At 39.9% G+C, this 16,163-nt stretch overlaps 1 protein-coding gene across 18 annotated transcripts in view; it reads left to right on the plus strand.

Annotated features, from left to right (window-relative positions):
- UTRN (utrophin) overlaps positions 1–16,163 on the plus strand; it is a 616,684-nt gene that overhangs the window by 440,481 nt on the left and 160,040 nt on the right. The window lies entirely within an intron of this gene.

The raw sequence follows: 16,163 nt of genomic DNA on the forward strand, positions 1-16,163 counted from the left end.
TAATATATTTTGCTTTGAACCTTTGTGACTAAGTTATTAAAAATTACCATTTGGGAAAAGAGAATGTGATAAGGGACATAGCTGTAAGATAAGAAAAAGAAACTGTTAGTGTATGCTGTGTTTGTGTGTATATATATATATGTATTATGGTATTGACAGGGAATATTGAATATACGATAGACTGCCAGAAGAACAAGCAAGTCAAATATATATATACATATACATGATATAAATAGAAGATTTAAAATTACTGATTCTAGAAAATCACATTTTTCTCACGTTAAAAAAAAATTTCCCTTCTAACCCCAGAAGACATGGCCCCTGGACTGTCTATTCACCCAGAACTAAGCCATTCCTGAAGCCAACTCTTCAGATAAAGATTAGACTGGAGTATAAGACATAAAATGATACTCGTGAAGAGAGTGCTCCTTAGTTCAAGTAGATGCATGAGACTAAATGGGCAGCTCCTGTCCAGAGGTGAGATGAGAGGGCAAAAAGGGACAAGAGCTGATTGGATGGACATGGGGAAATCGGGGATGGAAGGGAGGAGCGTGCTGTCACATTGTAAGGAGAGCAACTAGGGTCACATAACAATACGTGTATCAATTTTTGTATGAGAAACTAACAGGAGCTGTCAACTTTCACTTAAAAAAATGTATAAATTTTTGTATGAGAAACTAACTAGAGCTGTCAACTTTAACTTAAAGCACCCCCCCAAAAAATTCCTTTCTGTTAATTATTCATGTGTCCTTTTTTGTGAATTCAGATATTAGTGATAGAAGATAATAATACAGAGCTATTTCAATATAAGTGCTATGTAAGGAATAAAATCTGTTTGTGGCTTCAGATAGGAAATGGCTTTCCTATTCTGGCCTTTGCAAGTCCAGTGCATTTATCAGCCTTTCCAGTCAGTCCTGGCTGTTTTTTACCTCCCCCTGCCGGCAGGCTTACCATGTTTTAGGTTGCGTTGTACTCTATTTCAGAGCATGATTGCATTTGCTCTGTTTGAACCCTCCGGGCCCAGGTATTTAGGTAATAAGGACAATGGGGATAATGACGCTGAAAATAAGATGGGTTCATTCATCCAACAAGCATTTTTTGAGTGCTTAAAGGGGTCCTGGTGGCAAAAACCGTTAAGCATTATCAGCTAAACGAAAGGTTGGTGGTTGAGTCCCACCCCGCAGCTCCAGGGAAGAAAGACCTGGTGATCTGCTCCTGTAAAGACTACAGCCTAGAAAAGCCTACGGAGCAGTTCTACTCAGTCACATGGGTTCGCTATGAGTAGAAATCGACTGGCTTGCACACAACAGCTAGAACAAATATGCACCAGCCACTATTCTAGTCACTGGTAAACCAACAATTAATAAAACAGTTCTTGCCCAATTCCTAATAGTGAGAGACATACACTAGACATATAGGGAACAAATATAGAATATGTAATTAAAAAAAAAAAATAGGTGCCATGAAATGATACAGCAAGGTCGGGGGGGAGAGAGAAATGGGAGAGTGTAGGCAGAGGTGCTAGTTGATGTGGAGAAGATCAGGAAAGTACCATATATGGGGTGACTTTGAACAGAGACCTGAGGTAAGTGAGGGGGTAAACAGTGCTAATCTCTGGGAGAAGATACTCTAGGGAAAGGGAATGAAAAACACAAAGGCCATGCTTGGCATATCTGAGGAATAGTATGACCTTTTGGTTAGCAGCTGAGCTCTTAACCACTGTGCCACCAGGGCTCCATTGCTGAAGTAGTTTAGCGAAATAGAGAGGTGAGAGATGAGGTCAGACAGGTTGGGCGAGTAAAGGGGCAGGAGGGTGTGTCAGATCACATAGGTCCTAGCCACAAATTTGTGTCAACACAAGTCAACACACATTTGGGGGAACACAGTTCAATTTATAACAGTAAGTATTGCATTATTTCATTTTACCTTTAAGAAATCATGATTCTGTCATCTGCATTTTACATTTAAAGACTCTGCAGTTTATAGACGTTAAGTAGTTTATACACCCTTACTTAAATGAGCAAGCAATTTCATATTATCAGGACTCGATCCCAATTTGTGTGAGTCCAAATACATCCATCATTATTTCAAAGCATATTTATTGAACACATGCTTTGTGCCAGCACCATTCTAAATGTTTGTTAACTGTAATCGATTATTAATAGAGAAACTCTATAGAGAATCCTGTGAAGTTTCTACTCAAGATCCTACTATTTCGTCACTCTTTATTGACATTGTAACTCAACCTGTGAGTGAGTGAGCTAGCATTGGAATTTAGCTGTGTGTGTGTCCCCTCTTCTTCGCTCTCAAGTGTCACTTTCCTGGCTTAGTTTAGGCAAAAGCCTAACGATGCTTTTCTCACCCTATATATTTCTTCAGCTGCCTTTTGAGAATGTACTAAAAATGAACATTAAAAATTACTCTGAATGAGACTTCATTTCACATACTTTGGGCATATTATTACGACGGACCAGCCTCTGCATAAGGACATCATGCTTGGTAAAGTCTAGGGTCAGCAAAAAAGAGGAAGACCCTCGACGAGATGGACTGACACAGGGTTACAATAATGGGCTCAAAGATGGTCGTGATTGTGACGATGGTGCAGGAACAGGCAGTGTTTCATTCTATTGTACACAGGCTCACTATGAATTGGAGCTGACTCAATGGCACCGAATGACAGTGGTGCTAATTTTGCACTAAATTAGCTGTCTGTATACATTGGTTAGGAGGCCTTGGGTGGAGCAAATAGCTAAAGCACTTGGCTACTAACCAGAAGATTGGAGGTCCAAGCCTACCCAGAAGAACTTCGGAAGAAAGGCCTGGCGATCTACTTACCAAAAATCAGCTACTGAAAATCCTGTGGAACACAGTTCTACTCTGATAACACACGGCATCACCATGAGCTGTAATTGACTGGACAGCAACCAGTTATACGTTAGTTGAATAAATTAATTCACAGGACATACAGAAAAAAACATCACCAGTTTTCTGTTTCCCTATATAGCACTATCCAGTACGGAAAAACATGCTTGATTTTGGGTAAGCATTCAAAATGGGTCACTGCTGAAGTATTATGTCTTGATGATTCAGTGGTCCTCTCTAGGGTGGCCATCACATATTAATAAGTTTATTAATTGGCATCACATCTGACTTTGCTCCTATGAATTATACAGAAAGAAAAAAACTCAAGGGGGCAAATAAAAGCTTAAAGCATGATTTTTCTGTATTTTCTTTTTGGTTGTAACATTTGCTATTACTTTGTGAGTCAAGACTTGAAAATCTAGTCTTCCTGAGTTCTTTTTTGAATGTATGAGCTACCAGATCTATAATATATTATATGTGGTTGTAGGGGAGTTAGGGTGCACTGAAGAGGTGAAAGTGTGGTGGTTGGCTCCTCAGAAATGTGATAATTTGGGTTAAAAATGACACTGAGTTGTTACTGAGCGGTAAGGAAGTGGAAGAGGCACTGAGCTGGAGTGAGAACACCTTTATATCAGAGCTCACTCTGCCACTGATAATTGGGCAACCCCGAAAAAGTTATCTGACTTATCCAACCTTCAGTTTCTACATCTGTAAAATAGAGATAATAAGTAATTCCATCTGCCTACACAGAATTATTCTGAGAATAAGGTGACATAATGTAAATTAAAGCATTTTAGAAAATGTGAATTGCTGTGGTGTAACATGTTATTTTACTCAGTTATAAGTATTCTGTCAAAAGCAGCCTTCTTCCCCAGCTGCCAAAAATAATGTTTTCTAATCAATGGGTTTTTATGCTATCCACTGCCATTGAGTCGATTCTGACATATAGCGACCCTATAGGACAGAGTAGAATTACCCCATAGGGTTTCCAAGGCTGTAACCTTTATGGAAACAAGCAGCCACACCTTTCTCCCACAGAGCGGCTGGTGGGTTTGAACTGCTGAACTTTTGGTTACAGCGGAATACTTTAACCACTGTACCACCAGGGTTCCCTAATCACTCTGTATTATTAAAATTAGGGCTAATCGCTATATATGATTACTACTAGGGTTCTTTTTAAAGAAATGCAATACCTACATGTACTTATTGGCTTTCATTACTGAACTTTGAGAGCCTTAATCACTGAATAGTCACACTGTAGGTTAGTTCAGCCTTATGTCCGTCCAGTAGTTCCCTTCCTGGACATTCACTTTAGCCAGTATTCTGACCTAAAGGTAGTTCTCTAATTTATCCTGAACGTTTTCTTAAAATCAGAATCTATTCTGAGAGTACATGTGGTGGCTCTATGTTTTGTGGCAGCTTTTTTTTTTTTTTTTCCTTCCAAGCATAGCAACCAGATTTCTTGGCCATTGGATTCTGTGCAGAGTTGGAAATAGCGGTACCTTGCTCAAAGATGGTGGCCAACTACACTGCTTTGGATGTGTGCCATGCTCCTCAGTCCTGGCAAAAATCCAGTCTCACGTATCAGGCTCATGCATCCAGTCTCATGCATCATGGTGAAGGGGCTTTCTTTGCCTCTTCCAAATCTCCCATTCCGGGGCTTTGCCATGTAATTTTTCCCATTCCAGCTATGGTTCGGGATCACCCAAATTTTTAAAATCTGGTTCTCTTCCAGTTTCACTTCGTCAGCCATGGCTGAACTGGTTTGAATTGGTTCAAAGCCCTTGTTTTTTCTCTTTGCCTTTAGATTCTATCCAGAGAAATCTTTACTTTTTTGCATGCATATGCAACTTAGAATTATTGATTATTACATCTGAAAGTGACTGAGAAATAATTTAGTCCTACCTCTTTGCTAACAGTGGAAAAAAAAGAGGCACAGTGTGGTTTGATGAAATCTGGGTTTTCATCCCTCCCTCCCTCTCGCCCTCCCAACAAATACTTATCACTTACCTACTGTGTACCTGGTAATTTCTGAGTCACCAGGGAGACACGGAGGAAGACTCATTAACAGCCTGCATTATGCAGGTGACACAACCTTGCTTGCTGAAGTGAAGAGGACATGGAGAACTTACTGATGACAATCAAAGACCACAGCCTTCAGTGTGGATTACAGCTCAAAATAAAGAAAACAGACATCCTTACAACTGGACCAGTAAGCCACATCATGATAAATGGAAAGAAGATTGAAGTTGTCAAGGATTTCATTTTACTTGAATCCACAATCAGCACCCATAGAAGCAGCAGTCAAGAAATCAAAAGATGCATTGCCTTGAGCATATATGCTGGAAAAGAGCTCTTTAAAGTGTTGAAGAGCAAAGGTATCACCTTGAAGATTAAGGTGCACCTGACCCAATCCATGGTGTTTTCCATCACCTCATATGCATGTGAAAGCTGGACAAAGATTAAGGAAGACAGAAGAACTGATGCCTTTGAATTGTGGTCTTGCAAAGAATATTGAATATACCGTGGGCTGCCAAAAGAACAAACAAATCTGTCTTGGAAGAAATACGACCAGAATGCTCCTTAGAAGCAAGGATGGCGAGAGCACTTTCATTTTGCATTACAGTTTCCGGTGACATCATCATATACGAAGTCAAAACAAAAAGCTCTATCTCAGTACCTCAGGTGGATGTGGAGTTGCATGCTGGGTAACTGTTAAATGATTCAGTAGCTTCTTGCAGTGATGCCAAAAACACTGATTTTAAAGAGTCATGTGAAGAACGTACATAAAATATAAGTAGACATTTGACTGTTTTACCCATGTCCCTAACTGTTTATATGTTCAAGTTGATTTAAAAATTTTATTGGCTTTTCTTATTTGATAGTGGGGTATTAGCCTATATCCTGAGGCATCTTGGATTAGGGCTTTGAATTACAAAGAACCAGATATGAAACTAATCTTTAGTGCTTGGGCTTAGATAGACCTGCTTTCAGTTGTCACCTCTTCAGCTATATGATTTAGGTCCTGGGGCATGTTATGGGATCTCTTCCGTCTTCAGTTTCTGCCCATCAGTAAGTGTACAGCCGTTAGCATAGTACATGTAGTAAGTGCTGAATAATCAACAGCCATTGGAGTTATTCTTTAAGCCTGGACTTATATTTCCTAGTGTATTTTTTTGTTTTGACTACTCAGTGCCTGTATTTTGTATTTCCCCTTGAATTCATTGTTTGAGCAGTGTTGTTAGGCACCGTAGAGTCATTTCCGACTCATAGTGGCCCTGTGTACAACAGAACAAAACACTGGTCCTGTGCCATCCTCACAATTGTTGCTATGTGTGAGCCCGTTGTTCCAGCCACTGTGCCAATCCAGTGTTTGGGCACTATAATGCCATAAACTATGTTTATTTCATCTTATTTGTGACTTAATGGATAACTTAGAGGGCTCAGGAAATTGGATGAAGTTATTAAAATAGTATCTTTGATACTTTACAGAGGATAAGATTGAGTCCTAGAGCCTAGGAGATGGTTTATTTCTGTTCTTAATAAAAGAAGATGATGATTTATTTCTGTTCTTAATAAAAGAAAACAGCTCATCATGGAAAGGCCAAGCCCATAAGACATATATGCGTGCAATGCCTTTGGTTTAACTTATCAAAGATTAATAGGCAAATTATAAATGTTTAATCATAAATAAAATTACCTTTAAAGGCTGTCAGTATTTGCATATTGCCATAATTTATAAAGGAACAAAGTTAAGATAATTGGAGCTCTGGTGGTACACAGTGGTTAAGAGCTATGGCTGCTAACCAGAAAGTCAGCAATTCAAATCCACCAGCTGCTCCTTGGAAACCCTATGGGGCAGTCCTACTCTGTCCATAAGGTTGCTATGAGTTGGAATCAACTCGATAGCAATGAGCTTGAGTTTTTTATTTAGATTTACATTTGCCTGACTTTATCCTGGATGCAGACTGCTTTCACAGTCACAGATAACTATGATTGTAGTCTCTGGTATCAAATTTATGCTCGTACTCACTCCAGATTCTTAGGGGCTGATGTAGAAACTCACATATTCTCAAAGTCATCTGGTTCCCGTGTTATTTCTCTATTCCAGTCCTTCCCATGTATATCTAGGGCTTAATGACATGTTTTATAACTATTCCTTGATAATGACAGTGCCAGTCACTTCACTGATTGATTGATTGATTCATTCATTCATTCATTGATTCATTCATTCATCCACCCAGTTTGTTGAATGCCTCATGTTGCCAAGGATTGAAATTCATGCTGAAACTACAAAAAGCAATAAGGCATAGCCTCTGCACCTCAATGAGTTATTTTAATAATTCCTGTTTCTAAAAGCTCTGTGCTTGTGATTTTGTTGGGTGCATCCAGAAGGAATATTATACATTTAAACGTTTTTGGTGATGACTCTGAGATTTCCAGTTCGAATGATACTGTAAGATCTTGCTTCAAAGCACCTCGTCTTTTCAAACACCTAGCAATTATAGATAAAATATTAAAAAAAAACAGAAAATCAAGCATGGGACAGTCGGGCCCCAAAGCAGGACAAACATTTTATAGACCAGAAACAAAACAGAAAAGCAAAGTAGTCAGTGAGGCTGATGCTGGCAGAGAATATGTAAACAGCCCTGGGGCCAAAGGGCCTTGGGATGAGCATAGCCAAGCCATTGCTCAGTACCTCATTCTTAAACATTGAAATGAGTGATTCACAGCTTGGCACCCTTTCCTTCTCTAGTGTGAATGTCCTAGGAACTGATATTATGCAACATCAGTGTATTTCGAACCCTTAATTAAATGCCTTTTCTTTCTTGGATGATTAAACAGTGACCCAGAACAATGGTACATTGTCAGCAATAACAATAAGAAATGTTATTACATAATAATAAATGTTCAATACATTGACAACGTGTATACAAAGTAACTGTAGATACACATTAAATTTGGGAAATAATAGTAATAAATCATATAATGCTGTGACATTCCAGAGAAATTTTTAATGTCAAGTATTTGGTACAGGGCCTGATATCTCATAAACAATAGTAAACAGTTGCTGTTGTCATTTCCCATAATTGCTGAAATTCTGTTTTGATAGTTTTGATCATTTTTGTTTTGCTCAAAACTGTCCAGACAATATGAGTTGTTTTAATTAGATAAAAATGGTATTAATACCTGTTATTTACCATTTAATACAGCCCAGCAAAACTAGCCCCCAATTACTCACCTAGGAATTAGAGGTTACTTTCCATTCTTTGTAAGTATCAGCGTTACCAGTGTGGTAAATAACACAATCATATTGCTTTTCTCATGTAGGCACATGTTTAATTCCCTGAAATGTCAAAATAAATGACTACCTTAAAACGTTTAGTGTTTTAATAAGTTTGTTTTCAAATAAATGGATACAGTTGAATGCTTCCATCTCGTAACTTAAATGAAATTTCTGTTATAGATTTTTAAACTTTTATAGAAAGTGAGGTCACAGATAGGTAACCTCAATTTTCAAGAATGAGAAATTATCGGGAGTTATCAAGTGTCCAAGTTTTTAATGTTCATTTGTGATATTATATAGATATACTTCAGTCAAATACTTCATGATTGGATAAAATTGTAGATGTGGTTTTTACTATATGAATTGTATTTTATTTTCATTCATAGCATTGCAAATGTCAAGTTATGTAGGGGCAGTTTTCTGAGCTCTAATACCATTTCTCCAATAGAATGCATGTTTGACTTTAGAAAAAGAAATCTCCGAGAATCATTGAAAGTGTATGATTCAGTTATAATTTCTTGTATGCTAGTCCATTCTCTCAGGGTACTCTGTCCTTTGCATAACCCACTTTAATTCCTATATTCAAACCTCATTATGTAAGAGTCAGGGCATTTGGGTCTTAAACTGAATTGCCAAGATACATTCACCAACTTGTTCATTAAAATAACAAATTCTGACTTTGTCTTTAAAACAACACGCAGCATTACATTTAATATGTGTGTATATGTGTGTGTTTTGGTCCCCATCCCCACCCACCTAAAGTAACATGAGACTCTACCTGCCAAATCTGTAATTTTGATATTATGAGGTTACCTAAGGTCAGAAACTGACCTTTTCCTAAAATTGATTAAAATTAATTTCCAAGTTCCCCTCCAACCTTTGCCTTCCATGTTGACTTTTTATCAGACTCGCAGCCCACTTAGGTCTGTTAGTAAAACTCTTCCTTGTGTCCAAAGCAACAGTTTTCTAAGTGAACCTTTTCCCTACCTATGCCACCTCAGTTCGTTGTCTGTACCCAGGGTTGTCCCCTAAGCCTGATAGGTATCATTGGAACCTCATCCGACAGGGCCATGGAAAACCCAAGTTTAGAAGGAGAGATGAGGCAACCTCCTACCTCTCACTCTCTGGTAGTGAAATTACGAATGGACAACAAAGCTAGGCAAAAAATCAAGAATGTAAAACCAGTCAATATAGTCCCCTCCTTTATTTGGTCCATTCCTTAGTGAACTGCCTCTGGAAATTTTTAATCCAAAAGATAATTGCATAAATCTAGCTATTCATTTGTTCATTCAAGAAACTTTTAGGTTGCATCTGATGTTTGCCACATACTTTGCTGCTGCTATTTGCTGCTGTTGAGTAAGCCCCTGGCTCATGGCAACCCCGTGAACAACAGAACGAAACGAGGCCCAGTCCTGCGCCGTCCCTATGATTGGTTGCATATAGGACAGTTTTGTTCCATAAGGTTTTCACTGACTGAGTTTTGGAAGTAGATCCCCAGGCCTTTTTTCCTAGTCTGTCTTACTCTGGAAGCTCCACCGAACCCTGTTCAGCATCACAGTAACACACAAGCCTCTACTGACAGTTGAGTGGACACTGTGTGTCTTACCTAGTGCTGCTATAGCAGAAATACCACAAATGAATGGCTTCAACGAAGAGAAATTTATTTGCTCACAGTAAAGTAGGCTAGAAGTTCAAATTAAGGGCATCAGCCCCAGGGGAAGGCTTCCTCTCTCTCTCAGCTATGGAGGAAAGTCCTTCTCATCAGTTTTCCCCTGGACTAGGAAAGAGCTTCTCCAAGCAGGAACCCTGGGTTCAAAGAACATGCTCTGCTCAAAGCACTGCTTTCTTGGTGGTATGAGGTCCCCCTCTCTCTGCTCACCTCTCTCCTCTTTATCTCAAAAGAGATTGCTTCAAGATACAATCCAATCTTGTATATTGAGTCGTGCCTCACCAACACAACTGCCTCCTATCCCACCTCATTAACATCATAGAAGTAGGATTTACAACATGTAGGAAAATCACGTTAGATGACAAAATGGTGGACAATCACACAATACTGGGAATCATGACCTAGCCAAATTGATACATATGTTTTGGGGGGACACAGTTCAATCCAGACACTGTGCAAAGATGCATTGACCTGGAATTGAACCTTCATCTCCCACACGGAAGGCAAGAATTCTACCACTGAGCCACCAGCTTAGGTACTGGAAAATCATTGGTTCATAAGATGATTTTTATACAGTCTAGCAATGGAGACAAGCTGGAAAACAAGAAGAGACTGCAGTGACATCAGAAGCCCTTTAATGTGGGCACAAATAGGCAGCCAGGGAGGCACAGAAGAATCATGATTATTTGTGCTTGAGAAGATTGGGAAAGGCTCACTGAACAAGTAGCCTTTGAGCTGAAAAAGACCTTGGACTAAGAACTGACTAAGCAGTATTATCAAAACTCCTGGAGGGAAAAATCCTCCAAATGAACCATGATATGACTTGGAGTTGGCAGTAGAACGAGATGTTGCTTTCCTCCCTTTTGATCATACATAGAATAAGGCAGAAAGAGAAAGAAAATACAAGTTCAGTACCTAATACAGTGCTGAATGATAGTAGATACTGAATATATTTGCTGGTTGAAGGAACACGTTTATCTGTACATGTATTTTTAAAAACATAGGGAAGAGTAGTGTTTTATTACACCATGGAGCTGGAGGACTCCTGTCTCGGTTTTAGCATTCCTACTCAGTATTCTGATTCAGGCATCATTTTTGATGTCAGTGGGATGGAACCAAAATGAATTTATGTATTAAATGTTCATTTAGGGATGTTAACCAAAACTTTTAAAGCACCATGAAGGAGATTTTTATTAATTTTTTTTTATTTTGTCTGCATACCAATGAAAAGTATGCCTGTTTTCTTTTTTCATGTAGTTTTATTACTTCTATCAAATTTAATGACTCTTCTGCTCCTTTTGCCTGTCATACTATAATAACTTCAGATCTATATATGCTGATTTAGCTTTGGAAGCAAGTTGGGGGGAAAAAAGTGAATTGCATTTTAGCAGATTCTCTGTATGTTGGTATCATTTATTTATTTCTGCTTGCTCTCTTCAGTAAGCAGTTAAGTGCCTTTTTTTTTTCTTAAACCGAAGCCTAAGGAAGCTGATTGTTCCAGCAATACCTCTATTTATTATAGCTCAGACACCTTACATTCAGGGCCAGCTTTATGGATGTGAGAAGGACCTTGTGTTTGGGTTCATGCTCTGCTATGGTTGTCTTGATATTCGTAATAATTTTGGAACACGGGTCCTGCACTTTTATTTTGCATTGAGCCCTGCAAACTATGTAGCTGGTCCTGTTTACTTTTTTTCTCTTTCTGTCTCTCTATCCATTTTTACTTGTTCATGCTCTAAAGAATATTACTCTTTTAAAATATTTCCACGTTAAATAGCTGAATCTTTAATAAAGACAATAGCTAACTTAGAAATATAAGTCTTTTTTTCAATAGCTAGAAATAATCTCAATTATATGAAATGTTTGAATTGTAAGAGAATTAATCAGCACAATTACACTTTATGCTTTTGTATTGTAGTCAAAGAGGTTACCTTTTTTTCTATCTTAATATGGCCTTAGTTATTCAAATCAAGACTTGGAAAAATCTTTGTATGAGGGAAAAATGAATTGGCATATCTTTGATTTTTCAGGTAGTTTTTAAAATATAGTTTATTATTTTCCCCTTATCTGCTGAATATTGCCAGATCACCCAGCATTTGTATGAGATGCAGAAAGCAATGTGACCTTTGTTCTGGGTTCCTGGGAGCTGGACTACACCTCAGACTAATGAGTGAGGGGCTGACTAGACCAAGGAATACTGCACGGTGTCACAATGTTGCCTGGCCTTAGGAGGCATGATGTAATCTCCCATAACTGCATGGTGAGGTCAGTGAAGACCCTGAGCACAGAGGCTCAGAGCACTTCCTGGTTGGCAAGAATGTTTGCTCTCAGAAGGGTAGTACATCCCCTGGGGACATGTAAGCTTTGTTTTGGGAACCCTTCTAGACCTCACCCTATGCTTCTCTTAGTTTCATTCTTTTTGGCTATAATAAGCATACAGTTGTAAGTATGGTATACTCTTTATGAGATTCCGTGAGTTGCTTCAGGAAATTATGTAACCAAAGGGGCAGTAGAAGCCAGCAGGAAAGAAATTAAGGGTGTCGTGTAGATTCCCGAGCTTGCAGCTGGCATCCTGAAGGGGTAATGGGAAACCAGCTCTGAGTCTGTGGGGAGCAGAGCAGAAAGTTGGGGTTTCCTGTGAACTCCCCAAGCTTGAGGCTTCTGTCTGCCTGTTTGACAGTCCGAAGAAAACTATGTTCTTTTAACTTGTAAGCTCTGACCCAAATCTGGGCGGCCAGAGAAATACTGCATGGGTAGCTAGTCTGAAGGATGGTGTCCTTCTAACTTAGGAGCTCTGACCCAGCTTCTTGTGGCTAGGGTCAGAGACAGTGCTGTGAGAGTGGTTGGCGATGAGAATGGAGAAGGGAGAGGGTGAGGACTGGACCCATCCCCACATTTTGGAGATTAGATTCATGCTGATCCTTAGTATGCAGTTGGTAATGAAGGTGGGATTTGCCCATTACTTAGCACAGTTTGCTGTAGGGCCTCTTCATCCCTCTGTCTCTTCTGCCTTCTGGTAGCCTCAGGCATTCCTTGACTTGGTGCAGCATAATGCCAATCTCTGCCTCCATCTTTACATGGCTGCATTCTCCCTGTGTCTGTCTGTGTCTCTTTTCATAAGGATCCCAGGCATATTGGATTAGGCCCCAACCCAATGACCCCATTTAACTGATTACACCTCAGTGAATCCATTTCTAAATAAAGTCACATTCACAACTACCAGGGGTTAGGATTTGAGCATATATTTTGGGCAGACACAATTCAACCCATACTAGCATCTATGAAAGCTGGTTAAGCTAAGATTCCTAACAGACATAAAATCCAAGCCAAACCCGTTGCCGTAGGTTCAACCCCAACTCATAACAACCCTATGTGTCAGAGTAGAACTGCCCCATGGAGTTTCCAAGGAGCACCTGGTGGATTCACATGCCGCCCTTTTGGTTCGCACCCGTAGGTCTTAACCACTACACCACCAGGGTTTCCAGTAGACATAGGCAGTAACTTTAAAGCAAGGAGTCCCATGGTCAGTAACTGTGCTGGCACATTTTACATTTTATAAATAAACCTAGCCTTGGAGAGGTCTTTGAAGGACAACATAATGGAAAGGTCTTATGATTATTAGAGATATGAAAAGTATGCTTCCAAAGCACATTTGAAATTCTTAATAATGCTGTTCTTTAAAAGTAATTTGTTCGGTGATAAATGGGTTTGGTTCTATTAGGCATTCTTTTCTTAAAAGTATAATTTTGAATTACGTAAATAACATGTTACAAATTTTATAAAATAAAGAACAAAAAATTGGCTGTAATTTCACCACTGAAACACGACCGTTTTCATTATGCATTATTTCCTCTTTGTATGTTCACTTTTCACACAGCTCTAACAGGGCACATAGTTTTTATCCTGTCCTTTTGCTTTAGTTATATGTCATGCCTATTTCTTCACATTACTATATGGTCATTATCGCAGTAATTTTTCAAGGTTACGTAATGGTCCCTAATATGGCCATACCACAGTGAACCTAAAAATGGAGATTGCTTTCAATTTTTTCTCAATCATAAATAATGTTACAATGAATACCTTTGTATTTGTAGCTTTTTCTGGATCATTTTCTTAAGATATGTTCCCAAAGGCGAGATTCTTGTTTCACACAATATGAGCATAGTAATCACTCTTGATATATTGCCAATCTGCTTTCCCAAATGATTGTACCAATTTTCTATCTCCAGCAGTTTCACTGCATCCTTGCCTGTGGTTTCTCACTTTTTCTCCACTTTACTGTGAACCTGGTAATCGTTAGCATTAAAATGCTGGTATTAGGAGGTGGGGCCAAGATGGCTGACTAGGTAGAAGCTACCTTGGATCCCTCTTGCAACAAAGACTCAGAAAAACAAGTGAATCAATCACATACATGACAATCTACGAACCCTGACCATCAAACACAGATCTAAAGAGTTGACCTGAGTGACAGAGACTGAGAACGAACAACCATGGAGAAGCAACAACTGCTTTTGGAGCCTGGAGCCAGCGTCCCAGTCAGAAAACCTTGGCGCCAGGCTTTGGACTGGGTGCAGGGGAGCTAAGCATGGCATCCTGAGATGGCGCAAACACGGGACGCAGCCCTAGCCCCCAGAAGAGACCGCAGGGGAAGCCCAGCCAGTGCACGCAGGCAGCGCAGCAACGCGGCTGACAGGAGGAGAAGTCACCGGGAGGCAGCGACTGATTTTGGAGCCTGGAGTGTGGCGTCCCAGCTGGGGAACTTTGGTGCTGGACTTTGGACTGGGAGCAGAGGAACTGACCATGGCTTCTGAGACAGCACAAGCACGGGACGCAGGCCTGACCCTCGGGGGCAGTCTCGACCCAGCCAACACACACAGGCTACACACCCCTCGGGAATCTCAGGTAAAACAGTCATCACCAAACAAGATACGGAACTTTGTCTATATTCCGGGGTGCTACTCTCTCCTATTTATCGGATCCCTCCCCTCCCCTCCCCTTCCCAGGCATCTTCATTAAGGTTGGAATTTCCTGAGCCAGAGAGTGAAGTGCGCTGCAGTTTCTCTTTTTTTTTTTTTTTGGTCCTTCCCTAACCCATTCTCCTGGCCTGAGGCAAGCAGCTACAAAAAAACCCAGGGATCAAAAATCCTTCCCCAATTGGACTAAAAATACAGAACCAGCTCCAGCCAAGCATATGTGATCCATAGTCTTGGGCTTTCATCCCTACAGGGAACAAGGTGGCTATTATAATGCAAAGGCAATTCTGATAGGGATCTGACTGTAATTGTTTTAGCGGATTACTGGGAAGACAAGTTTCTCGGGTCTGATATCTCTGCGTATTCAACAGAGCCCTCAATGATCCACAACAGGGAAATGAGGGTTTAAGCTCCCCCCAGACCACCTAGCCTCCTGCCTTAGGGGTCTAAGGAGGGTGACACCTACCAATCTGTAGAGGTACTTGCATTGGGTACCTAAGATACAGCTGCAGAGCCCACCCACCAAAGTGCTTTAGGAACAGAGACACACCTACCTCACTGGCACTTGGGGGAAGCCTGTCATCATCCTGCTCCCCCTGGAGTGTGAACCCCTGCTGCTACTAGAATCTGGTGCACACAACTATCACCACTACTTCTCTGGGTGGATAGGTGACAGTCTGCACCACACACTTGATGACCCAAAATCAGATTCTACTCAAGAACAGTGAACGGACTCTTAGGCTTATATATCTGGTAACAGCCCAAACCAGCTGGTAATAGGACATAAGTGATTCAAGGGCTACAACAACCAAGACAGCGCAATCTAGTAGCCCATCTATGTATATTGAAAGAAAACAAAACAAGATAAGACTCAGTGAGCAAATATAGAATAAATCACTACAATATCTTATAGACGGCTCGGAGACAGCAGTCGATATCAAACCACATGAAGAAGCAGACCATGATTGCTTCTACAACTCCCCAAACTAAAGAATCAAAATCTTTCCCAAATGAAGATACAATCCTGGAATTGCCAGATGCAGAATATAAAAAACTAATTTACAGAATGCTTCAAGACATCAGGGATGACCGACCTCATAAATGAAATAAGGCAATCTACAGAAAAAGCCAAGGGGAAAAAAAAAAAAATTTTTTTTTTTTTTTTTTTAGAACACACTGATAAATCAGTTAAAGAAGTCAAAAAGATTATTCAAGAACATAGTGGAAAAATTAATAAGCTGCAAGAATCCATAGAGAGACAGCACTCAGAAATGCAAAAGATTAACAGTAAAATTACAGAATTAGACAACTCAATAGGAAGTCACAGGAACAGACTCGAGCAATTGGAATGCAGAGTGGGGGATTTGGAGGG

Source organism: Loxodonta africana, chromosome 1, assembly GCF_030014295.1.
Source record: "Loxodonta africana isolate mLoxAfr1 chromosome 1, mLoxAfr1.hap2, whole genome shotgun sequence".
NCBI classification, from domain to species: domain Eukaryota; kingdom Metazoa; phylum Chordata; class Mammalia; order Proboscidea; family Elephantidae; genus Loxodonta; species Loxodonta africana.